The 12,587-nt window shown below is 37.6% G+C and overlaps 1 protein-coding gene across 2 annotated transcripts in view; it reads left to right on the forward strand.

The window, feature by feature from the left end:
- The window catches only part of PKIA (cAMP-dependent protein kinase inhibitor alpha), a 98,146-nt gene that overhangs the window by 43,493 nt on the left and 42,066 nt on the right, over nucleotides 1–12,587 (forward strand). Inside the window, exon 2 of one of the 2 annotated variants that reach the window (XR_011570616.1) lies at nucleotides 775–864. The exons of the other annotated variant lie outside the window; for it this stretch is intronic. The gene's annotated coding sequence lies outside the window, so the exon portion shown is untranslated. The remainder of the gene's footprint in view (nucleotides 1–774; nucleotides 865–12,587) is intronic. 2 annotated transcript variants of the gene reach the window in all.

Here is a 12,587-nt window from a genome sequence, read left to right on the forward strand (position 1 = left end):
GAGGGATTGGGGGCAGGAGGAGAAGGGGACGACAGAGGGTGAGATGGCTGGATGGTATCACTGACTCGATGGACATGAGTCTGGGTGAACTCCGGGAGTTGGTGATGGACAGGGAGGCCTGGCATGATGCAATTCATGGGGTCGCAAAGAGTCAGACACGACTGAGCGACTGAACTGAACTGAGCTGAGCTTAGCATTAAGTACTTTACAAGCATTCTTTAATCTAAAGGGCTTCCCTGGTAGCTCAGTTGGTAAAGAATCCACCTGCAATGCAGGAGACCCTGGTTAGATGCCTGGGTCAGGAAGATCCCCTGGAGAAGGGACAGGCTAATCATTCCAATATTCTTGGGCTTTCTTGGTGACTCAGATGGTAAAGAATCTGCCTGAGATGCGGGAGGCCTAGGTTTGCGCCCTATAGATAGTATAAATGTGCCCAGGTGATTAAGATAGCATGTTCATGTACAGGCAATGAAACTGAGAAAGAGTTTTCTGGGCTGATAGTTAAATTTTGGCCAAGACATTAAGGAGAGAAGGGATGAGCTTTAGTGGGGAGACTGGAAAGTTATTCATTGTAGGGAGAACGCACTTGATGGAAGCCTTGTACTGCTTGCTTAAGAACTGTGACCTGATTACTTGAAAACTGAGGTTCTGGTGAAAACTGAAGGCATATTTTTTGTAGTGTGAAAAAAATTAATAACCAGTATCTGCTCATTTGTTCATGTTTGAACATGACTGTTTCGTAAATGTGTTGAAATGACTTAAGCTCTCTTTCAGGTCTGGACTAAATGTTTATATCACAGCATCAGGGCCCATGGGGCAGCATTTGCAAGTCCAAACTTAACTCCCTCTTTCTTAGTGTGGGAGGTGAGTATCTGTGGACTTGCAAAGCAAACAACAGCAACAACAAACTTGTAGTATTTTCTTTTATCTATAATTATTAATAATCTTGTGAAGAAACCCAATTTGATATATTTATGCCAAAGTATAAGTCAAATCTTTTTTCCCAGTTTTCTTGGGATTTAATTGATTTATAATATTGTATTTGTCCAAGAAATAGAATGTGATGATTTGGTATATGTATATATTGTGAAATGATTACCACAATAAATTTAGTTAAGCTCAATTCACATAATTATAAATTCTATTTTTGTAACAAGAACTTCTAAGATCCTTAGCAACTTTCAAACATACAATATGGTGTTGTTAATATGGTTATTGTGACCAAGCTGCACATTATATCCCCATTGCTCATTTATCTTATAAGTGGAAGTTTTTATCTTGTGATCATCTTTACTCATTTTCCCTATCTCCAGCTTCCCGCTCTAGCAGCCATCAATCCATTCTTTCTATCATAAGTTCAGTTTTTTAGATTTTACATATAAATGAGATCATAAAGTATTTATCTTTGTCTGATTTATTTCATTTAGCATAATGCCCCAAGTCCACCCATGTAGCTACAAATAGCCATATTTCCTTCTTTCTAATGGCTGAATAATAGTAGGTTGTTTTACACCCCATTTTATTTATCCATTCATCTATCAAAAAACAGTAAGATTGTTTCATATCTTGACTGTCATAAATCCTACAATGAACACGGAGGTACAGATATCTTTTGGGGGTAGTAATTTCATTTCCTCTGGATATATAGCTAGAAGGAAAATTGCTGGATCATATGTTAGTTGTATTTTAATTTTTTTTGAAGAAACTCCACACTATTTTCTATAGTGGCTGCACCAATTTACATTCTCACCAACAGTGCATAAGTCTTTCTCTTTTCTCAGCATGCTCACCCAACACTTGTTATCACTTGTGTTTTTGATACTAGCCATTCTAACAGCTGTGGGGTGGCATTTAGTTAATTTAATTAGTTCTTCCTATAGAATTTTATTCATTTCTATATATATTATCACATAAAGATTTTTGGTCATATCATAGTATCAACATGATAACCTAGATCAGCTAATTCTGTGTTCTCCATTTAAATAACAGTAAATCACACAAATATTTCTGAAAGAATATTATAATTAATCTCCAAAGATAGTTTATAATTCTGTATGCTCTGCTTTCATACACATGTGGCATTCTTTTGACTTTCACTATTTATTTATTATATTTGCAAGCCTTTTGTTAAAATAGCTGGTACACAAATCATTTCCTGATTGCCATATGATTCTATTTGTATTTTTGAGTTATTAACCTTTGCAATACAACAGTGGCTGGAAATTAGAAGGCAAAATAGTGCTTCCTTTTGGCACTTTTTGGAAAGAATATTTATAAATCTGAATTACTGATGAAAGAAAACTGATTTATTTTGCATTCTAAATTTATATGGCACTTTCTTTTAAGCTAATGTAAATTAGACTAATTATAAGCTATCTTTTTTCCCACCAGAGCAAATAAAAATAGAATTTGTAGAAAAGTTTTTTCCTCTCCACATATTGAATCATTTTTCTCCTCTTCTTTGAAAGTTAATTCTGATGAAGATGTATTTATATCTCATTGAAATCTTTGGCAAAACCTTGGCATCCCTTTGAGTAATGACGTATCACACTATGCATGTGTGCTTAGTCATGTCCAGCTCTTTGTGAACCCATGGGTGTAGCCCACCAGGCTCCTCTGTCCATGGGATTCTCCAGGAAAGACTACTAGAGTGAATTGCCATTTCCTCTTCCAGGGAATCTTCCTGACCCAGGAATTGAACTCTCATCTCATCTCCTGTATCTCCTATATTGACAGGCCATTGAAATACCTTTAAACAAATGAACAGTAATAGCTTAAATGACAAATATTACTAATATTGATACAATTTACTAAGGAGAATATATTAGAATATATTAAAATGCAGATAGTGAAAGAACAAATTTAATTTTCAACTAAATATCGCATTGATATTTAGACCATTGGTTAAAACATGAGAACAGGTTTCTTCCACTTCAGGGAAGCAAAATACTTGTAGATCACTTAACATTTATGAAGCATGTTCTCAGTCTGTAGGTATATGTTTCCTTTATATATGTCATTTAATTTAACTACATCCCTCTGTAATTGATAGCGTTATCCTGTTTGCAGATGGGAAACAGGTTCAGAAAGATTGAGAATGATAACTAATCCTAGTAAGTAGCAAAACCTAAACTGATCTAATTCCAGGGCAAAGCTCTTTCTGACACATCAGCGTGGGTCTTTATCTCTTTGAAAACTGATGAACATTAAGAGCTTTCTTCCAGAAATATGCGTGGAGAAACAACATGAGCAATGATAAAACAGTAATCTCACTAAACCATTAGTGTCTGTTTGGTCTTGCTTTCACTGATAGATCTTTTTGCAAAATTGCTTTCCTCTGAGATGGTGGACTTTAAATATTTTCTCTGGAGGCTTTTCTAAATTATAACTATCGGAAAATGTTTTGCTTGAAGGCTAAAGAAAAATGAGAGCTTACTTAACTACACCTCATAATTCCTGTCAGGGTAGGTATTATGAACTCTACATCTGCCAAGATTCAAACTTAAATAAGGTGCCTCCACAAACTGTTCATTTCTCTATGATTTCTTCTTGATATTTTGAAGTAGAAATAATCTGATAACTATTAACAAAGGAGAGAAACACTTTTTCTTGATCCTCAACATCATGTTGCTGTAGGCTAATTCTTACTCTCTTCCATTGCCCCTTAATACAGAGAATGTGTTTTGGGGCCTCTCCCTCAGTCTGCTCCACTCCGAGTGCATCTTACATAAACCTTCTCAATCAGCCAGTTTTTGCAAAATGGTCTTAGGGTTGGTTGATCCCTTGTATGTGTAATTCTGAACTTGTCTACAACTTAAAGTCAATAGAGCGTAATGGTTAAGAGAATTGGCACTGATTTGCAAAAAAGTCGCACACGACTTAGCGGCTGAACAACAATAACAACAACCAGACCAGAGTCCAAATACTGCCTATGCCCCTAATTGGCTGTGTAAACGTGGAGAAGTCATAAAAGATGAGAGTCCTCATGCAGAAAATGGTATAATAAATGCATCTGCCCCATATGGTTAATGTGAACATTAATGGAATGTGAGAGAGTGCATGTTAAGCATTAGCACAGGGCCTGGTTCTTGTTAGTCGTACCTGCTCTTATTGTCAGTTATTCACTTTATATTCCCGGTTTCAACCCAGTGCCTAATATATAATAGTTGTTCAACACATATTTACTAGATAAAACTAGTTCTGATACTTAAGCAATGGGCCAACAGCAGAGTAGACGCCCCTACTTATCACTTTGTCCTCAGAAAGAGAGAATAGAGACAAACCAGTCATCATAATCTCCTTTCTCACTCTAAATTTCCCATCCAGCCCCAGTAATGAAATAATATTCCTGAACCCTAACAAATTAGAGAATTTTTCAAATCACACTATTTGAAAATGGTCGGGCTTCCCTGATCTAATAATGGACTTCTCAGGTGGTGCTAGTGGTTAAGAATCCAACTGCCAATGCCCGCCAGAGATGCAGGTTCGATTCCTGGGTTGGGAAGATTCCCTGGAGTAGGAAATGGCAACCCACTTTATGTCCCAGGACCTCAAGGTCACCAGGTGTATATTAATGCAGTCTAGTTAAGATAAATGATTATAGTTCATAAACTGCTTATGAACTCATTTGTGCCTTTTAAAATTTACCACCTGCAAACTGCTTTGTTCACCTCTGAGTCTTCCAAGGGTTACAACAGACACTGGCACGTGGAAGGTATTTAGGAAATGTTTGTTGAATAAATGAGTAAATATGTGAATGAATAGGAACTGTGAAACACTAACACAAGAATATTTTTCTTTCCAAAAAATAATGAAAAAATTTCATTCAATAAGAATCATTCTTAGTACTGATAGATGACTTAGTAGTTCCTATTCAATACAAAATGTTCCACTCCATTTTTTTCTCATATTTTACAAGTTATTAATTAATGGTTTTCCTGGTAGCTCAGATGGTAAAGCATGTGCCTGCAATGCAGAAGACCCAAGTCTGGCCCTGAACTAGATTTTCCTTTTACATTCCTTCTCTGTTCAGTGCAGTGCCTGGGTAGCTAAGAGAGGAGCTTGGTTTCTCAATAGCCAGCACCTTCATTTTGGAGGGTTTGTGGGTTAGGTCTTAGTCTCTAAATTACCATATCCATGAGGCTTATTGGCATTCTCTTTAAAATCAATTTAAGTCGTGTCCAACTCTTTGCGATCAGTTTGCCCGAGTATATGTACATCTGGTTGTCTGCTCTCTCTCTTTCTACACACACACACACACACACACACACACACATACACACAAGCACACAAAGAGAGAGATTTTCCTTGACTTAGGATGGGGTTATGTCCTGATAGACCGATTGTTAAGTTGAAAATATTGTAAGTTGAAAATGCATTTAATACACCTGACCTACTGAACATAATTAATTATCAGGGCTTCCCTGATATCTCAGTTGGTAAAGAATCTGCCTAAAATGCAGGATACCCTGGTTTGATTCCTGGGTCAGGAAGATCTCCTGCAGAAGGGATAGGCTACCCACTCCAGTGTTCTTGGGCTTCCCTTGTAGCTTAGCTGGTAAAGAATCCGCCTGTGATGTGGGAGACATGGGCTAGATCCCTGGTTTGGTAAGATCCCCTGGAGAAGGGAAAGGCTACCCACTCCAGTATTCTGGCCTAGAGAATTCCATGGACTGTATAGTCCATAGGACAGTGACTTTCACATTCACTTTTCTTTCACTTTCAAAGGCAATACAAAGATCAATGCTAATGAATTAATGGGTTTGGCAGTGAACTATTTACTGACCTCTATTTTCTTAATGAGATATGAATCAACTTACCAGCTGAGTCTGAGGGAAGCAGAGAGGATGGAGGAAAATTTGAGGAGAGTGGGTAAAGCTTCTAAGAAAATGGTCCTTAAGAGGAATTAGGAAGAACTTACTGGTAAGTCTGAGCAGTATTTCCAGTCTTAAAAACCCATTTGAAGGTGGTTTGGTCGTTAATTTATTGAAATACCAATTTGCCCTGCCAAAAGATACTTTTCACATGCCTGGCTATGTTATAAAGAAGTAGAAAAGAATGAGAGATAACAATCGACAGAAAATTCAATTAGTGTTTTTAAAAACTTTTTCTGCTTACCCCACTCCCCTTCTGGGGAGCCTTCACAGACACAGCTGCCCTCCCAGTCACACGTAACCCAACAAGGCAGCACTCCATTATCAAAAAATTCAAAGAAATGGAGCATAGATTTCCACGTTGTTAATTTAGCAAATTCATATATTATACATAATATCTTCAGTTGGCAAAAATTTTTGCAGTATAATTTAGTTTGATCTTTTAACAAGTAATTTGTCAATGTCTAGCAAGATAAAAATGTTAATAGTGTATTACACATTCATTCTAATTCTGGACCCTTATGCCAATAAATAATTTACATCCATAAAACTATTATATAAATAAAAGTGCTCATTATCACATCATTTTTAATAACAAAAATTGGAAACACCTTTAATTGTTAATAGGAAAATAATTTAGTAAATTATACCCACTTATTAGAAAATTACACGGTTGTTATAATTACAAGACTGTGAAGCAAAAGAGAATAATGCTTAATGAGGAAAGAATGAAGAAAGCTGACTTAAAATTTTGTCTCCCTTGTGACAGTAATTATATAAACATAATATTTATTAAAAATTAAAACAAGGCTTTGAAAGCTCTGTAACAGTAATAAGGATTTTATGTTTGTTTCAAAATGTTTTTAACATGGCTATTCTTTATAAATTTTTTTTATAGGCATAATAGGTTTTTTCTACTCTCTTTCTTAAGAATTTCTGATTATTACTTCATTTTTCCATTTCATAGTTTCAAATAAAATCTGTGATTTTATCATCAGAGAAGATTAGACTTAATTTGACATTTCATAATTCCAAGTTATTTGGTATAAAAAGACCACATGCACTTGTAAGTTCTTTAAAAATATAATTTCAAGACATTTTTTGTGCTTTATCTTGCCTAGGCTGGAGATTAAGCAAACTACCTAAAACTGCTGGGCACTTTTTTTTTTTTTCCATTTTTCTCCTTGTTATTCATTTATCTTGCCCTTCACAGAAATGATAACAAATGAGTCTGCAGGCACATCTGCCAGTTTCTTAAATCCCTATTATCTGCATTACAAAATCATACTATTAAAAATGCTTCCATTATTTTCAGAGCTCTTTAGTTTTTATGCTTCAGCATTCTGTAGGATGTATCTTATATAAGTGCAAAACTTGGATTCAACTTCTGGAAGCTTTCGATTTCTTAGTTCAAAAGTAAGAGATCCTTAATTCAGCCATCTGATTCACAATTGTTTGTACAGTAAGAAGCTCCTAAATCATGCTTTGATGAATACCTGGCAGTTTTCTTGCCATTTTCCAAAAGTTCTTTATTAAACATTCTCTCTCTCTCTCTCTCTCTCTCTCACACACACACACACACACACATTTTGATTAAAAACACAGATTTTGTCATTATAAAGTTTAAGATTCTATTTCCAGTTCTATAGTATCTGGGCCACTTCTCTTTAGGCAAGTAACCTAATGTCTCTGAATCTTGTTATTTTCATCTCTGAAATGGAGATTACAATTACATCAGACAGTCCTCAAAACATCCGTAGTGATTTCAGAGCTTCTTTTTCAGAGTCAGGTACAAAGCAGGCACTCAGTAAATAACTAGTGCTTTTATTAATTTATTATTATTTCTGTGTTTAATTTTAATTGAGTCAGTGAGTTCCTATAATAAAATGCAATTTCCAGTAAATCAAGTAACACCTGTTATCAGCAAAAATTTTAACTGAGTTCATTATTTTCTATGTAACTCAGATTAGTGTTCTGCCTTTTTTCTGTGCCATATGTAGGTGTTCAACAGATTAAGTTAATAAATGTATGAATGCATGAATGTGTAGATGAATGATTAAATGCTTATTTTTGACGAGGTAGAAAAAATATAACACAGTGGAACAAATAAAATAGCCTATGGAGAAAAATGGCAAACTCACATACGTGCCCAGGGCCAGTCTAGGAAAAATTGCTTTTTTTTTTTTTAAGGAAAAAAATGTGTCAAATAACTTATTTAGCACTAATAAAAATTATGTCATATCAACCATACTAAAATAGAACATTGAGCTACAGTTCCATTAAGTGGCATTGTGCCAGCACTCATTCAATAAGTTGTGCCCAACTCTGCAGCCCACACTCCTCTGTTCGTGGGATATTCCTGGCAAGAATACTGGAGTCGGTTGCCATTTCCTCCTCTAAGGATTTTCCTAGGAATTGAACCTGCGTTTCCTGTGTCTCCCACCTTGGCAGCTGGATTCTTTTATGGATCCTTTTATCACTGAGCCACTTGGGAAGCCCCTGAGTGACATTATATAGTCTAAATTTATGGAGAACTTTTGAGATGGCTGATAAAATGATGGTTGAGTAACTTTGAGCAGAAAAGATAGAGAGAAATGGCTTTTTCTACATTCTACTGTGCCTTTAAGTAAAATGCTTCATAATCTTGCTGCATAGCTATATGTCATTTGGCTTTAGACACCTATTGTGATTTGCCCTGTGAAGATAAGGTTTTGCCATGGAGAGGATTTGTAGAAGTAACACACTTTGCAGTACCATTGGCAACCACAAGTACCAAAACTCCAGTTTAGGTGAAACTACTGTCAAATGATAATGTCATTTCCTTGTGAGTGTTTCGGGAAAAGATGGGCAGGAAATGTATAAAGGTCAATCATTTATTGACTGAAATAACATTTCATCATTTTGAAAACATAAAATACATTACAGTTGGTAGAGCATCGTGCGTTAATATTTCACTGTACTTTAGGCATTGCCTACAATCAATTGCCTACCTATAAATTGTAATAATTTCTGCCCTTTGAAACACTATCATTTACTAAAGTCCATACATTAGTCAAATTCCTTAGTTTCCCTTCTTCAAATTCCCTTCTTCTGTTTCAGAATTTCATTCAAGACATCACACTACATTTAGTTGTCACGTTTGTCGTGTTTCCTTAGGCTCCTCTTGGGATTGATGGTTTCTCAGACTCTGTGGTTTGGATGACGTGAACAATTTTGAGTTAGTCAGAATTTTGTAGGATGCCCATTATTGGGATTTGTTTGACGCATTTTTCATGATAAGATTAGAATTATGTGTTGTGGGGAGGAAGACCACAGCGTAGAAGTGTCGGATCACAAGTGTGCATGTTATCAGTGTGCATTATGAATGCTGAGGTTGATCTTGATCACCTGGCTAAGGTAGTGCTTTTCAGAGTTCTTCATTGTAGAGTTACTCTTTCCCCCCTCTTCTCTTGTACTTTTCGGAAGGAAGTTAGTGTCCTCAGCCCACAGCTAAGGAATAGGAAGTTATGCTTAAGATGGAGTATCTACACAAACTATTTGGAATTCTTTTTCACAGAGTTTTGTCTATTCTCATTTATTTATTTATGAATCAAATTATTTACATCAGAAGAACTCATGGGTTTTTATTTTATATTTTGGGTAATCCTCTAACTCTACTTTATTTGTTGCTCAAATTGCTTTAGTCCTGAACCTTATCAATTCTTTCAGTTGGCTTTTGTGCCACTTTGATGTATCCCCATTTGGATGGTTTGTTTGTTTTTACACTTCCATACCCTATATGATGGTCTGAGCTCATCTTGTATATTTACTGCCCCAGTCCTAAAATCAGCTATTTCTTCAAGGATAACTAGATCTTCTTATTGGAGAATGGTATTAGACACGAGGATCTGGGTTTGGAGTATGCTAATTGTAACGCAAATGTCGTTGCTTCCAGGTCTTCACAGCTGACAGAGCAAAGAGATAATATGTGTGTATATTAACCATATATATATATACACATATCTATAACTATCTCTCTACGTAACTGTGTATTAAGCTAATATAAATATTAAACTAAATATGAATGTATATCGAGGTTTCCAACTCTAATCTGTTATCACATAGATCATTTTAGCCCCATTTCTTGCTTATCTTTAAATTGTGACTCCAGCAAAACACTTGACTTTTAGAAGTGAGAAAATCAAATTGTAGCAACTTTGGGAAGCCACGTTATCTAGCAGAATAATTCTTAAAGGGCAAGGTGTGCGTCATCAAATTTTAATTTACAGGAGTCTCCAATCCATAACCACCAACAGAACAGACAAAAAGCTTCAAAAAAAAAAAAAGAGAGAACCTGTTCTCCCAAGCCTAAGTATGAAGAAAGGGGTTGCTAAAAACAGAAAACTGTTTGGGCAATACACACACCCTTCAGTGGAGGGTACCTGGTGGTTCAGGTTAAGAATCTGCCTGTAATGCGGGACACCTGGGTTTGATCCCTGGGTAGGGAAGATCCCCAGGAAAAGGAAATGGCAACCCACTCCAGCCATTCCTCACCTGGGAAATCCCATAGACAAAGGAGCCTGGCGGGCTCTAGTCCATGGGGTCACAAAGCAGACGTGACTGAGCAACTAACACTTTGACTTTTTGCCGGGGTCCAGCCCTGGTGGATCCAGGGAATTTGAAGGGGAGACGGCATCGGCAATCAGGAAACAATTGCTTAATTAAACGTTAATTAAGGATATAAAGAGTGGTTAAATAAGGATAGCTCAGTGAGGAAATTCAGTGGAGAAAAGAGGCTGAATAATTCAGCCAGAAGGTGAGAGAGAACGACATGGGGAGACCAAGTTTCGGTGAACAAGGCCCGCACTTTATTTTCCAAAGTAGTTTTTATACCTTAAGTTATGCATAGAGGATAATGGGGGAAGGGGTAGAGTCATGCAGTAAGCCAGGCTTTCTTCCTGCAAATTTATCATATGCAAAAGTTTAGGTGATTTGCATTATCTTCTGGCCCGGAGGCCTGTTAACATTTTAAGACCCTTTCTTCAGAAAACTTATTTTTCTCTAAAGGTGATTAGTCAGGCGCCACCCTCCAAAAGCATTAAAGTTGCATTCCTACAGAGCAAAGGTGTGGTGGGCTGTAACAAGAAAAAGAATTAACTCAAGGGTCCAAGGTTACAAACATTAAAGGTACTACTTACACCAATTATATTAATCAATACACTGCCAGGGACACAGCAGGTAAGGGATATGGAGACTTAGCAGCAAACAATGGCCCAACAAGTGAAAAACCCTTCACCAATACAGTTTCTAATCAATCTTTTAACTGCTCAAAGGAATTTGTATTTAGACAGTTTAGAACATCTCCTGCCTCTCGCAGTTGGGAGGCTCTGAGCAACCACATGTGGCCGGAAAAACCTATTCAGGCAGGCTAGAGGACTTCCAAAGGAGTTTTGTAGGTTGAAACACTATCACACACAGGAACTTTATTAACTGGAGCTGTAAGTTAACTCTTTCTTCAGAGAGAGGTAGTGGGGGACAGCCCCCCGTAAAGTCAGAGGTGTAGGTGAGAGCACAAAGCAGAAAGTAGGCAGACTCTGGTTTTGGGGGTAGATGCTCGAGAATTTCCAGGGGGACTCCTGAGGCTCGATCCCGCCTTTGCGTATGCCAAGCCTCCTTCCTCATGACCTTTGCCACGGGGGGAGCTCCTGCTCCCGACAACTTTTCACACTATTCAAGCCAAATGCCAATGGAAATATTGCACCCATTCCCTACTTCCTGTGATTTTGGTTGGGCCAAGTGAGGCTATCATCTTCCATGCCACCCCACTCCTGCCCTCCAGAAAAGGTAGCACTTTGATTCCCCACCAGGTTTGCAACCCACTCTAGTATTATTGCTGGGAAAAAATCCCATGGACAGAGGACCTAGTCAGACACAGCTGAGTGACAAAGCATGCACACACGCATCCATAGAGTGTATATCAATCCCAATCACCCTCCCTCTTCCTCTTGGTATCCATAAATTTTTCTCTATGTCTGTGTCTGTATTTCTGCTTTGCAAATGGATCATCTATACCATTTTTCTAGATTTCATATATATACATTAACATATGATATTTGTTTTTCTTTTTCTGACTTACTTGACTCTGTATGACAGTCTCTAGGTCCATGCACATCTCTGCAAATGACCCAATTTTATTCTTTTTTATGGCTGAGTAATAGTCCATTGGGGGTTCCCAGGTGGAGCTAGTGGCAAAGAACTTCCCTGCCAATGCAGGAGACATAAGAGACATGGATTTTGATCCCTGGGCTGGGAAGATCACCTGGAGGAGAGCATGGCAACCCACTCTAGTATTCTTGCCTAGAGAATCCCATGGAGAGAGGAGCCTGGAGAGCTACCGTCCATAAGGTTGCAAGAAGCTGGACATGATTGAAGCAACTTAGCATCAGTTCAGTTCAGTCGCTCAGCTGTGTCTGACTCTTTGCGACCCCATAGAGTGAAGCACGCCAGACTTCCCTGTCCATCACCAACTCCCGGAGATTGCTCAAACTCATGTCCTCAAGTCGGTGATGCCATCTAACCATCTCATCCTCTGTCTTCCCCTTCTCCACCCGCCCTCAATCTTTCCCAGCAGTCAAGCCTTTTCCAGTGAGTCAGTTCTTCGCATCAGGTGGCCAGAGTATTGGAGTTTCAGCTTCAGCATCAGTCCTTCCGATGGATATTCAGGACTGATTTCCT

The sequence above is a fragment of the Bos indicus genome, chromosome 14, assembly GCF_029378745.1.
Source record: "Bos indicus isolate NIAB-ARS_2022 breed Sahiwal x Tharparkar chromosome 14, NIAB-ARS_B.indTharparkar_mat_pri_1.0, whole genome shotgun sequence".
Classification (NCBI taxonomy): domain Eukaryota; kingdom Metazoa; phylum Chordata; class Mammalia; order Artiodactyla; family Bovidae; genus Bos; species Bos indicus.